The sequence below is a fragment of the Macaca thibetana genome, chromosome 11, assembly GCF_024542745.1.
Source record: "Macaca thibetana thibetana isolate TM-01 chromosome 11, ASM2454274v1, whole genome shotgun sequence".
Lineage (NCBI taxonomy): Eukaryota > Metazoa > Chordata > Mammalia > Primates > Cercopithecidae > Macaca > Macaca thibetana.
Genome location: NC_065588.1, coordinates 42,595,792 through 42,610,583, shown reverse-complemented (window position 1 = coordinate 42,610,583; position 14,792 = coordinate 42,595,792). Strand labels below are relative to the sequence as shown.

Genomic DNA, 14,792 nt, shown 5'->3' with positions numbered 1-14,792 from the left:
AAGAGGGTAGGGTTATGTGTCAGATGAGTTCAAACAAAATCCATACACTTTCAAATGTGATAATTTTTAGAAAAAAATGATACCAACTGGTCGTGGTGGCATACCTGTAGTCCTAGCTACTCCAGAGGCTTAGGCAATAGCATTACTTGAGCCCAGGAGCTTGAGACTAATCTGGACAGCATAGTGAAACTCTTTGTCTCAAACAAAACAAATAAAATACAAAAAATTACCAAAGTGAACCAGAATGCAAATTTATTTATCTACAATTAGAAATATACTGGATAAAGCCAGGCATGGTGACTCATACCTCTAATCCCAGCAATTTAGGAGGCCAAGGAGGGTGGATTGCTGAAGCCCAGGAGTTCGAGACCAGCCTGGGCAACATGGTGAAACCCCATCTCTACAAAAAAATACAAAAATTAGCCAGGTGGTACGCACCTGTAGTCCCTGCCACTTGGAAGCCCAGGGAGGTCAAGGCTGCAGTGAGCCGTGATCATGCCATTGCACTCTAGCCTGGGTGACAGAGTGAGACCCTGTCAAAAAAAAAAAAAAAAAAGGGAGTGAAGGAAAGCAGGGAGTAAGGAAGGAAAGGAAGTGGGTTGACAGGTCCACTGAATATAAAAATACGGTACTGTAACCAGGGAGCCGGCTATTCCAGAGAGATTTCCATTAAGCTTGAGGAATATTGCAGGAACATTTCTTTTTTTTTTTTTTTTTTTTTTTTTTTTTTTTTTTTATAGACGGAGTCTCACGCTGTTGCCCAGGCTGGAGTGCAGTGGCGCGATCTCGGCTCACTGCAAGCTCCGCCTCCCGGGTTCCTGCCATTCTCCTGCCTCAGCCTCCTGAGTAGCTGGGACTACAGGCGCCCGCCACTGCGCCCGGCTAATTTTTTGTATTTTTAGTAGAGACGGGGTTTCACTGTGGTCTCGATCTCCTGACCTTGTGATCCGCCCGCCTCGGCCTCCCAAAGTGCTGGGATTACAGGCTTGAGCCACCGCGCCCGGCCTGCAGGAACATTTCTAAATAAAGAACCAGAGCTGTTTGTCTTGACTTAGAAATACACCTGGATAGTTGGCTTAGTCAAATTTCTGATAACAAAAAAATCCATTTAATTTAAGCAAGAATGTCAGATGGAGAGAACTCCTTAAGAGATTGGGATGCCTCAGAGAATTAAAAGATAAACAGCTTCCAAAAATCAAAAATTGTCTTTGTTTTAGAGACCTCAATGACAGAAGTGTGTGAAATTTCACTATAGAGCTATGCGACTAGATTCTGAGCTTCTTGTTTTCAGTTCAATTTCTCAATATAAACAAATCGGTTAGGAATGGGTCAAGATCCCACCCTAATCTCAAATGTAGTTAGGTGGGCAGGGTAACACAGTACAAACAGCTGCCAGGACCTACCTGAATGGTGGACAGAATAGTTTTCAGAGGAGAGGTACAGTGATCATGCACTAGAAATAGGCTAGAAAACTGGGACCAACTGTATGGTTTTAACACTGAAAGACCTGCATCCTGAAAACCCCGTTAGTCCCAGGCAAACTGGGAATGGTTGGTAACCCTAGCTAAGAAGGCAACCACCAAAATGTTTAATGAAGCAGTACAGAGATATTGATACATTTATTTTCTTTGAATTTCTTTTTTCTAGGCTTCCATGCAGGACACCAACCTTCTTTTATGACTTCGCCCCAACTCAATGATTGATTGCTTCCTCAAATCACATTTTTTCTGACTTCCCCACCATAAGAACTATAAGCTTCATAGGAACAGACATCTGTCTATCATTTCATCAATTTATCCCCAACACAGCCAGGCACAGGGGCTCACGCCTCTAATCCCAGCACTGTGGGAGGCTGAGGTGGGCAGATCACAAGGTCAGGAGATTGAGAACATCCTGGCTAACGCTGTGAAACCCTATCTCTACTAAAAATACAAAAAATTAGCTGGGTGTGGTGGCCGGCGCCTGTAGGCCCAGCTACTTGGGAGCCTGAGGCAGGAGAATGGCATGAATCTGGGAGGTGGAGCTTGCAGTGAGCGGAGATCGCACCACTGCACTCCAGCCTGGGTGACAGAGCAAGACTCATCTCAAAAAAAAAAAAAAAAAAAAAAAAAAAAGAATCCCCAACACTCAGAACAGTATCTAGCAAATGCTACACAGGTACTCAATATAATTGTTGAATGAATAAACGTACCCTTGATTTCTTACAGTTTCTTATAGTATAGTGGAGGTGAGGCTCCAACTTTTAAGCAAGAATTTACTAAACGCTTGCAAGATAAATACTGCTTGTGCCATGAAATTAGACACTTTGACTTAAAAGATATAATATAGCTCACTTACCTTCAACCAGAGGCCCACAACAGGAAGGCTTTCTTAGTTCACGTGTGATCGGCCTCCAGGTGGCAAAGCCATTCTTTAACCTCTACCACATAAGTGATTTTGTGGCAGTGAAATTCTTTTTCAAATTCTAGCTAGATTTGGTTCTCCCCTACATATTGTGAGGAAAGAGTTAACACAGCAAGTCTAGTGGCTCCCTCCTATGTCTTCAAGGGAACCATGAGTGACCCTTGACTAACTCCTGGGAATGTGGCCCTCAGAAGGTTCTTTATGTTAGTGACTGATGATTTTGTTATATTCACCTGGAGCAATGGACCATGCTGAACTGGTTTGTCAGGTTGCTTTGCACAAACACCAAGGTTAATCATGTGCACATGGTTTCATTGTTGGGGTCCTGATTTTGGGTGGCCAAGGATGGTTGCACAGCTGGATATGCCTATGTTAACTAGCACCCCACCCCCCTACCCTTCCAAAAGCCATGGATCCCTGAGCCATTTGGGCTTACCTGAGCAGAGAAAATCCACACATGTCCTCATAGTTCACTGCTAGAAAAAGAGCACACCTGTGTGATCTTGGACAAGAAAGGTATTAAAGCCTGTATTAAAGCTAGACTCCACTGTTTCATATATTTTTCCTGTTACTCTGTATCCTTTCCTGTAATAAATCTTAGCAGTGAGTATTACCTGCTACCTCGTGGGAGTCCTCGTGAATCAGAAAATGAAATGTGTGGTCTCTGTTTTTTCTCTACACCATGTTTAGAAATCTCAGTGCCTCTTGGCTTCTCCAGAAAGAATCTATTCTCGGTAAAAGCTCCAAGCATTATTGTGCAAGTTTTACTAAATAATACTGGGGATCAGGAGGATTAGATAGCGAAGGAGGGTTTTACATTGTACACCTTACTGCATGCAGCTTTATAAAATCCCATTTGACAGATCTTCCAAGTCCCTCTCATGGTGTTGTGAATTAGAGATTGTCTCTGTCTGCCCTTCCTCCCACACCATCTATGGCCTGTCCCCTCTTCTCCTGGGTAGTTCAACTCTGCCTTCAAATCTGCCTATTCTTCTCAGAAAAACAAAAGCTTTGAAGTTATCAGAACTTTCCTGAGATGAGAGTTTACTGGCCATACATTTTTGCTTCCATTCTGCTCTTGAAGACCTCACTTCTACTCCAACCCTTCCTTTTTTTTTTTTTTTTTTTTTTTTTTTTTTGAGACGGAGTCTGGCTCTGTGGCCCAGGCTGGAGTGCAGTGGCCGGATCTCAGCTCACTGCAAGCTCTGCCTCCCGGGTTTACGCCATTCTCCTGCCTCAGCCTCCCGAGTAGCTGGGACTACAGGCGCCCGCCCAACCCTTCCTAAATGACTTTTCTAAGTATTGTTTCTAGCAACTTACAGTACTTTTTCTAAAAGGAGCTCTGGTAAATAAATTCAACTTTTTCATCAGATTATCTTAAAATATCTGCAGTAGATCCTAATCTATAAAGTAGGTGAAGACAGAGCTCTTCTTGTTGAGCTCAACCTTGTTGAAACGGGGTTATGAGTGAAATCTAGAGACTGAGAACTCAGCCTCCCAACTGCTTTTCACCTGCTTCATCCCTCCATTTACCCATAATGGTCCATGAAGTGCTGCCTTAACCTGGGCCTCTATGGAATGTGATTTGAAAAACATGGCTCTAAATTATTTCAAGAGAACAAGACCTCATGATGATAAGATTCCTACTAGCCTGACGTTTAGCTTCTGAGTCCCCATTTTCTGAGAACAGCCTCTTTCTCTCCTTATTGACAGGACGGTGGCCTTAGCCTCCCTATACAACACAATTATCCTTAGCTTGGTATAACCCAATAACCTTAAGATTGATGTGAGGTTCACATAGAGGCCAGGTGTCCTGGACTGCAGATGTGTTGCTGAGTAGATACTCAAGTTTTTCCAGGTATCTCCAAGACAGGGCAAGTGAAGAAGTCAAAGTGGAAAATAGACACAGATGTCATGTAATCTACCTCCTGTTCCCTAGTCAACAATGATGGTATTTTTAAACAGGAAAGGGAAGACATCGTAAAGAAGAATGGGTTGACCTTCAGTTAGATTCATTTCTGAAGGTCTTTAATGGTTTATGACAAGTAATCATAAACCAATACTGAATCATTTGTTTCTCAAGATGTGGGGAATTATTCCTGGGTCCTAAATGTGCAACTTAAACTTTTGAAGTTATCATATATTCTTCCTGAAAATGTAGCAAAATTGCACACCAATCATTTTTAAAATGAGAGATATCTGGTCAATAAGGCAATGAAAGAAGCCAAATAATATATCAAGGATGCCCATTTTGAGGATACAATTCCAACAAGCAACTATTTATTTTTATTTTCTCCTTTTTTTTTTAAACAGAGTTTCACTCTGTTACTCAGGCTGGAGTGCAGTGGCACAGTCACGACTCACTGCAGCCTGGACCACCTAGGCTCAAGCAATCCTCCCACCTTAGTCTCCCAAGTATCTGGAACCACAGGCCCATGCCACTACGGCCAGTTAATTATTGTAATTTTGTAAAGATGAGTTGGTTTTTTTTTTCTTTTTTTGCCATGTTGCCATGTTGCCCAGGCTGTTCTTGAACTCCTGGGCTCAAGTGATCTGCCCTCCTTAGCCTCCCAAAGTGCTGGTATTACAGGCATGAGCCACCATGCATGACCTATTTATTTTTCTAAAAGGGAAATATGCCCCTTAAGTTTTGGTAAGTGATAAATTTTCTTCCAGTGTCACCAGTTTATATCTTATCATGGTATCATGGTATGTTCTAAACCAAAAATAAGCTGTATTTCTTTTTATTTCCTTTCATTTTCTCTGTATTTCCCTTTAAAGTGACTGAAAGTCTCAAGAGATGTGGAACTCATGGTTCACAACCCTTCTGCTTCAGATAGAGAAATTGTATTTTTAAACTGATCCCTAAATAGAAAGATCCAAAGAAGGAAATATGTGGAATATGAAAATCTCTTCTCAAAATGCATGAGAGCCTCATAAATTTGGAAACATTCTTCTCTCATAAACTGCTCCAAAAAGAAATGTTTAGTACTTACAGCCTATATTGAAGGCAATGAAGCAACAGAACATTGCTTCTTTCTTGTGGGGGAGAGACAATGAATTATATTTTAAACAAGCATTCTTTCTTCTTTTCTTTAAAAAAAAACATGTAAACAATAATACACTTAGAAGCCTATATTTCCCAATAAACTATCACAGATTTTACTGTAATATTTACGGTAAAGGAGTTAATTATCCACAATGCCAGTAATTGCTCCACACTAGTTTTCACAGTACCACACTATTTCTGGAAAGCTCTCCTGGTCGTGGGGAAAGAGAATGATCTGTAGTTGTGCAGAGATGGATTCAAGTTCTGGTTTGCAATTATTAGTTGTGTGATCTCCAGCAAGTTCCTTAACCTACTCATGCTTCAGTTGCTTCACTTTGTAATAAAATTTAATGTAACTCACATGATTTAGTGCTTCAGTTACTGCACAGAAGGTAATCACCTTAATCCCCTAAGGCAGGTACTTTTTTAATCAACATTTTACTGAAGAAGAAACTAAAGCTTTTAGTTTAGGCCTCAACCTTAACAGGTTAAGTAACTTGCCTAGAAAGTGGTACAGCTGAAACTAAAGCCCTAGTCCTTATCCCACGCTCTTAATCCACTCACTTCACAATTCACAATTGCAAAAATACGGAACCAGCTCAACCGCCCATCAATCAGTGAGTGGAGATATATATATATACACCATGGAATACTACTTAGTCATATAAAGGAAAAAAAATAATGGCTTTCACAACAACCTGGATGGAATTGGAGACTATTATTCTAAGTGAAGTATCTCAGGAATGGAAAGCCAAACATCGTATGTTCTCATTTATAAGTGGGAGCTAAGCTATGAGGATGCAAAGGCATAAGAATGATACAATGGTCTTTGGGGACTTGGGGGAAACCGTGGGAGGGGAGTGAGGAATAAAAGACTACAGATTTTTAAAAATAAAAATAAAAATAAGAAATTGAAGGGGTGGCCTGCCCCTCCACACCTGTGGGTGTTTCTCGTAAGGTGGAACGAGAGACTTGAGAAAAGAAATAAGACACAGAGACAAAGTATAGAGAAAGAAAAGCGGGGGCCCAGGGGACCGGCGCTCAGCTTACAGAGGACCCACGCCGGCACCGGCCTCTGAGTTCCCTTAGTATTTATAGATAATTATCTTTACCATCTTAAAGATAAGGGAGTGGCAGGACAATAGGATCATTTTTAGGGAGGAAATTAGCAGTAAGACATAAGAACAAGGATCTGTGACATGAATAAGTTTAAAGGAAAATCCTGTGCCTTGAGATAAACCTTTTAGCAACATTGTTTCATCCTATCACATGGGGATAAACCTTGGACAATACCTAGCTTTTCTAGGAACAAAGTCACACCCTGCACGCCCAAAATCCATTAAACCTTGAGTTACCACAGCACATGTCTCTTGCAAGGACAAGGTTGGGGGTAGGGTCACAGACTAACAGCATCTCAAATACAGAACAAAATGGAGTCTCTTATGTCTACTTCTTTCTATATAGACACAGTAACAGGCTGATCTCTTTCTTTTCCCCACATTTCCCCCTTTTCTTTTCAACAAAACCACCATTGTCATCATGACACCGAGATTACATATTTCACAAAGTAATAGAATATCACAAAGCAAGTGGAGGCAGGATGAGATCACAGGATGGTGTTAAAATTAAAATTTTTGGGCATGCATAGTCATGGATAACATCTTATCAGAAAACAGGGTTTGAGAGCAGACAACCTGTCTGACCAAAATTTATTAGGTGGGAATTTCCTCGTCCTAATAAGCCTGGGAGCACTACAGGAGGCCGGGGCTTATTTCATCCCTTCGGCTTCAACCGTAAAAGGCGGCACGCCTCCAAGGGGGTCGTTTATAGGCCTACCCTCAGAGCGCATTCTCTTTCTCAGGGATGTTCCTTGCTGAGAAAAAGAATTCAGCGATATTTCTCCTATTTGCATAATGAAAAGAGAAGAAATATGGCTCTGTTCCGTCCGGCTCGCCGGCGGCCAGTTCAAGGTTGCCTCCCTTGTTCCCTGAACATTGCTGTTATCCTGTTCTTTCTTCAAGAAGCCCAGATTTCATATTGTTCAAACACACATGCTCTACAAACAATTTGTGCAGTTAAGGCAATCATCACAGGGTCCTGAGGTGACATATATCCTCCTCAGTTTACAAAGAAGATGATAGAATTAAGAGATTAAAGTAAAGACAGACATAAGAAATTACAAAAGTATTAATTTTGGAGAACTAATAAATGTCCATGAAATCTTCACATTTTATGTTTTTCTGCCGTGGCTTCAGCCAGTCCCTGCGTTCAAGGTCCCTGACTTCCCGCAACGTTCTCCCTCCCTTTTCCTCTATATAAATGTGCCATGGCGATGAAGGCTTGTTCGTTCTCTCGATTTTGACGCAGGATTCTTCGACTGGTCCGGCACACTAAAAACAAGCCGATTAAACAGAGACACATAATTCCAAAATTTATTGCAGTAGAGTTTCCAATAGACTTAATCCAAGTCGTGGGGTTTAATTCATAAAGATTTTTTGCCACTTGATCTAATGCCTCAGCTCCAGGCACAATATTTAAGTGGCTTTGAGAGGCTTCAAAAATTTGTTCTTTTAATTTAGAAATGTCTAAAGTGAGATTATCTTCTCTTCCCCGTAGATGGCGTCTAACCATGTCCCAGTGACGTTTAGACTCATTATAAACTTGGGGTGTAATACAAAAATCTGACGTATTCCAGTCACACTGTAACTGGAAACGATGTTCCAAGCTCATGAGTCTATCTCCCATCCAAATGACGGTTTGTCTAAGATCATTAATTTGATTTGCCAATTTTTGATCGATACCAGATTGTGAATTCCACAACCTTGTGGAATTCTTTTGCCAATTGTCAACAAAGCTTACTGTCTGAACAGAAGAGTGCAATGCAACTCCTGCCACAGTGGCTGTAGCTGTGACTGCAATTAATCCCATAATCACTGCAATTAAAGTAAAAATGAATCTTTTGGATCTACTTAAAATGCCTTTTAATACTTCAGTCAAAATATGGATGGATGGTGAGGCCTCCCATGGTCGGTCCATGGACACAGGGATCCACACGCCTTCTCTTGCTCTCACCAGCAGAATACGGTGCTGCCAATCAAAAGTTGAATCAATGCAAGTAAACAATCTGCAATTTTCACAAGTTATAGTTTGGGAGTCTGGTTTAATAACTATATTTCCTATGACTAACATATAAGGGGGCTTTACACAACTTTGTAAAGGAACTGTTAGACTGGAATTTAGGTTGATAGAGTAAAATGGCTTATAATCTCTTGTTTCTATAGTTTGATTTCCAGACCAAATTCTAAGGCGGTATGAAGCCACAGTAAGTCTCCATAATTCTGGATGTTCAGGACCAAAAACAGGACTTATCATTTTTGGTCTTGGAGTAGAGATTCCATTTTCTCCCCATATCCAAGGGTAGAAAGACTGTAATTTTTTGTGCTTCTGTTTGTCTAAATTTTCCGTTAAGTCACTATCAACAGTTGGACTCACTAGTGCACTGGGACAGAATTGAGTTTGTCCTGTGCAATTGTGGTAGAATTGACCTCTAGGTGCCCAATCTATAACAGTTCCGAATGTATTGTTTTTTAATATCACTGCACTATCGGCCACACATTCTTCCCAAACTAAATCTTTTGATTCTCTGGAAATCTCTTTGGGGCAAGGTTTCCCTTTTGGCCTAAATTTTAATGATCTTTGATAAGAAAAGTCTTGTAAATAGTTTACCTGTGGTTTGAGTGACATTCCACTTACCATGTGATAAGTAAATCTACTGGTGGGATTGACAGTAGGTACTTCTACCAACCAATTTTGAATAGCAGGCATTAAACATCCTGGTGCTCTCCCTAGGCAAATAGGAGGATAACGATACCCAATGGAAATATTTATCATCATTCCTTCTTCCTCCGGTTTGGCAGGGCAACGATCATCTGTGGGACCAGGTACCCACACACTATTATTAACATATACTTCAATAGGATTATCCATCCATGTAACTGCCCGAATTAAGGGCGGGAAAGGCACATAGGCCCAGTAGGTATAATTAGCTGCAGCTGCTCCTGCAGGCATGGGGAGACTTACCACCGTTGATACAATCATTAAAGCTGTAAGCAGCATTTTTTCTGGGGTTTGTGTCACCTTTGTGCTAGCTAGGCTTTTTCCAGCTAACGGTGTCAGCTTCTTTAACTGTGCCCAGGTCGGCAGCTCCGCCTTCTCGGTGCGTGGTGACTTCATCTGTTCTTCTGATATCATCACTTGGTTCATCATGCGAGTCAATGGTGCTCGATTGCGGTGTTTCTGTCTCCGTGGAGGCGCTTTTCTTTGCATCTCCAATGGGTTCATTGTAGAACTTCAAATGTCTAGTGGGTATCCAAACAGGAAGCTGATTTTCTCCTGGTGAAACACAAGCAAAACCTCTTCCCCAGGTTATCACCTTCCCTATTTCCCATGTCTTATTTTTGTTGTCTTTCCACCAAATCAGTTTTCCTTCATGTGGACTGTTCTTTTTACCAGTAAGATGTTGTTCTGCAGAAGTAGTAGTCTGATTTCTATAAATGTTTAAAAAATTTAAAGTATAGAGTGCTAGATTAAGCTGCATCTGAGGAGTGGTACACTCCTTACTGTCTCCCCCTTTTTTTTGTTTAATTAATTGAGTTTTGAGTGTTCTATTAGTTCTTTCAACTATGGCCTGTCCTTGGGAATTATAAGGAATTCCTGTTGTATGTGTAATATTCCACTGATTTAAGAATTTTTGGAAAGCTTTACTACAATAACCTGTTCCATTGTCAGTTTTAATTTTTTCTGGAACTCCCATTACAGCAAAACAAGATAATAAATGTTTTTTAACATGGGAAGTACTTTCTCCTGTCTGGCATGTGCTTCCGAACCCTCCTGTTCTTTTTATCTCACTGTTTCCAATTTTAATATAAGGTAGGAGTAATAATTGAGCAATCCTGTCTCCTGGACTGGCACTCCAAGGAACTGAGGAACTAATAACCAATTGAATTTCGCCTTTATAGTCTGAATCAACCACACCAGTATGAATTTGAACTCCTTTTAGATTTAAACTTGATCTTCCTAAAATTAGTCCTACAGTCCCCTCAGGCAATGGGCCATATACCCCTGTGGGGATTTTTTGTGGGGGCTCCCCTGGAAGCAGAGAGACTGCTTGTATGGTGCATAAATCTACTGCTGCACTGCCGTTTGTGGCGGGGGATAATTGCTGTATTGTGATAACTGGCTTATTCCCTGAGACACTTGTGGCAGTGGGGGTTGTTGTTCCTGAAAACCCTGAGGAACAAAAGGCTGAATTTGGAATGCCCCAGTTTGTTGCGGGGCCTGAGGCTGGCCCCTCCTCTCGTTTCCCGACAGTGGTTGCCCATTTTTATCAAATTTAGAACGACATTGATCACCCCAATGTTTTCCCTTTTTACATCTTGGACATAGGCCAGGTGGCTCTTTATCTGTTCTTGTAGTAGCTTGAGTAGTTACATTTTGTTTATTTGAGACTAGGCAATTCTTTTTTAGATGACCAATTTGACCACAATTATAACATCTTCCCCCAAATGTTCTAATCTGTCCTCCTAAAGCAACTCCTGTGATTGCTTGAGCCATAAGCATAGCTTTATGCATAGCTCCTCCAATTCCATCGCAGGCCTTAACGTACTCTGAGATTACATCTGATCCTGCGGGAACCCTTCCTTTTAATGGCTTAATGGCTGATTGACAATCAGGATTGGATTGCGTTTTCATATGCCATCAACTCCACTATGACCTTACGGGCATTCTCATCGGTAATTGACTTTTGAGCAGCATCTTGAAGTCTTGCTACAAAATCAGGGTAGGGCTCTTTAGAGCCTTGTCTTATTGTATTAAAGGAGGGGCAGGCGGTTCCTGGGTCTTGGATTTTCTCCCAGGCCCTAAGGCAGATAGCCCTGATTTGCTCAATGGCCTCATTTGGCATTATTACTTGTTGGTCAACAGTGCTCCAATTTTGACCTATTCCTAATAGTTGATCTGCATCTATGTCAATTGGAGGATTGGCAGTCCTATTTTTTCGGACCTGTACTTGTGCCCCATCAATCCACCAAGTCTTAAATTGTAAAAATTGAGAGGGTGAGAGTGAGGATTTTGCCAGAATCTCCCAATCATAAGGAATGAGTCTATGTCCATGAGCAATGGAATCTAATAATGTTCTCATGTAAGGAGAGTTGGGTCCATACTGTTTTACTCCCTCTTTCATTTCTTTTAGCATTTTTATAGAAAAAGACTTATATCTGGCTTCAGCTACGGGAAGCTCTCCCTCTTGGGCCCCTTCTCCAGGTGGTCTTGCTTCTAATATTACTGGGAATTGCCGCGCCTCAATATCTCCTTGTTTTCTTGCCTCATCAATAATTTTATGTAACGCACTACCCTGTGTACTAGGCGGTGCTGTAGGATTAAGTCTCATGGTGGGCGGCTGAGGATATGGCGACCTGCCCTGTGGCGCTGGAAATGTTCCTGGCTGTCCATACGGATTTTCTGGGGGCTGCTGATACTGTAGTTCAGCTGGCGGCCAGTATTGATAGGCTACTGGCGGCTGGGTCTTATTTTCTACCGGCTGATATTGTGGACACTGTATTTGGATTGGCATTGCCATGACAGAGACTCTATCTTTTTCTATTTGATCTTCTTTTGGAGTTTGTACTTGTTTAACCTGCATTTGAGGTTGTAAATTTACAGGCATCTGAACTGCTGGAAGAGGAGTTGGCCATCGTGGTTTAGACTCTGATGGCTCTGCTAATTCTGGATTTTTTTCTTCTAATTTTAACGTTTCAGGATATACTACCTCCTGTAATTGATTATTGTCAACATTTTGCGTTGACCGAGCCATAGCCGGCTCTGATACACATTCACAGTGTGAACTTTCCTTTCCTTTCCGGGATTCTATCCCTGCCTCTTTTTCACAATCTACTGCACAGCTTTTAGGGACATCAGAAATTGGAACGCTATCTTCTTCTGTTTGAAATGGTTCTAAAGCTACTTTAATAATGACCCAATCATTCCATACTGTGAGCGGAATGATTTTACCTTCCCTACTTGCTTGTTTTAATTCTTTGCCAGTTTTTTCCCAATCTTTTAGATCTAAAGTTCCCTGTTCCGGAAACCATGGACAAAACTGCTCTATTGTTTGAAATAGCGTAATTAGATTTTTGGTAGAGACTTTAACTCCCCCTCTTTTTAAGAGAATTTTAATAAAGCTGCGATAAGAGGCATATTTACTCTTAGTTTGCCCCATTGTTACCCTAGGTTCTTCCGAGCGCACAAGCTTACCGCAAGGCTGACTGTAGACGTACTCGGGAGTCTCTCGTCGACTTGTCCTCAATGACCACGCTCCAGCGTACCTTCACCTTAGAGAAAAGCCCCACGTTGGGCACCAGATGAAGGGGTGGCCTGCCCCTCCACACCTGTGGGTGTTTCTCGTAAGGTGGAATGAGAGACTTGAGAAAAGAAATAAGACACAGAGACAAAGTATAGAGAAAGAAAAGCGGGGGCCCAGGGGACCGGCGCTCAGCTTACAGAGGACCCACGCCGGCCCCGGTCTCTGAGTTCCCTTAGTATTTATTGATAATTATCTTTACCATCTTAAAGACAGGGGAGTGGCAGGACAATATAAACAAAGAAAAAAGAGGAAATCGGCAGTAAGACATATGAACAAAAACCTCTGTGACATGAATAAGTTCAAAGGACAAAGCTGTGCCTTGAGATGCATATGCAAACATCTCCATAAACCTTTTGGCAGCGTAGTTTCAGTCTATCACATGGGGAGAAACCTTAGACAATACCTAGCTTATCTAGGAACAAAGTCACACCCTGCATGCCCAAAATCCATTAAACCTTGAGTCACCGCAGCACATGTCTCTTGCAAGGACAAGGTTGGGGGTAGGGTCACAGACTAACAGCATCTCAAATACAGAACAAAATGGAGTCTCTTATGTCTACTTCTTTCTATATAGACACAGTAACAGGCTGATCTCTTTCTTTTCCCCACAAGAAATTATCAGAAAATAAAAGTAAGTATGAATATTAAACAGCCATTTTCAGGGTTATTTTGGATATTAAATGAAGCAACCCAGAAAGTGGCTTTCACTGTGTATACCACACAATGGAATATTATACAGCACCGAAAATGAGTGAACTACAGTTCACTTTTGTAATAAACAAAATTTTAAAAAAAAATCAAGTCCCACAATAACACAAACATCTAGTATTATGTCCTTTTTGTAAAGTTCAAAACAACTAAAATGAAATGATATCTTTATTAGCATACTTACATATTTGATACAACAATTAAAGAAAAAAGCAAAGGAAAGATGTACACAGCATTCAAGATAGTGGTTAGTTTGGAGAGGGGGAGAAAGTGTATGGTGGGAGAGTGCATAGGCAGATGCAAGTTACTGTCAATGTTGTAGTTTGTTGGTATTCCTAGGGGAAAGATGGAGAAAAAATAGACGCACAAAAGAGAACCCATATGGACCAATCACGAGTGTGCTGTGAAGCAGACTGATTACTCCAATTACATATTTTTGAAGTTGACAAAAAGGTGACTTTTATTCAGGCTGCATCATAAGAAATTTCCAATTTTCTATCATTTTTTGACCTATGAAACTGGAAATTTTATATGGTTTGACCTGATATGTATTAATAAATATTGGTTTCCTCTACTAACCCTTTCTCTAGCTTGCTTGACATAATGAGGTGCCTACATAATTCCACAGTGCCCTGAACGCATCAGCTTCCCCAATGTGGGCTACGAGTCAGATAGGTGATGTCCAATCCCAATACTAATTACTGGCCTGAGTCCCAAAGGTTCCGTCAAAGGGACAGGTTCATCTAGGATGCTGAATAATTATTGAATCAATGATCACTCAAAATCTCAAAGTAGTTCAATGAGAGAAGAAAAAGATTACATTAGATCCAGAATAGGTTCAGAAGTCTAGGCACAGAGAAATATATTAGAAAAGATCACAGGCCTAAATAGTTGGCTCCTTCTAGTCGTGTCCCTTGTGACAAGGAGATATGCCTTGCTGCTTTGAGGTTTCCTCTAAGATGCTAAAGGCTCTGCAGGTCCTCCAAGGACCTAATCTTGAAATCCATACCCCATGCTAGCATCCACTTCTGCCTTCCTAGTCAGCCTTACTCCTAGACCTTATATTTGACCTCTGAGGCTGTTTCCATTTCTGGCATCTGTAGACAGGACCCTTCCTGTAGCCCTTGGCTTGCAACCCTGTTCAGTTAGTTTCAGGCCACTGGCATTTCTACAATCTACTCTTGACTTTCAGCCTTGCCACCTTCCAATTCA

The 14,792-nt window shown here is 41.3% G+C and overlaps 1 pseudogene; it reads right to left on the bottom strand.

Moving 5' to 3' along the window:
- Positions 1-9,510: 9,510 nt before the first annotated feature.
- Positions 9,511-13,302, bottom strand: LOC126930207 (endogenous retrovirus group K member 8 Gag polyprotein-like; annotated as a pseudogene).
- Between the last annotated feature and the right edge of the window lie 1,490 nt (positions 13,303-14,792).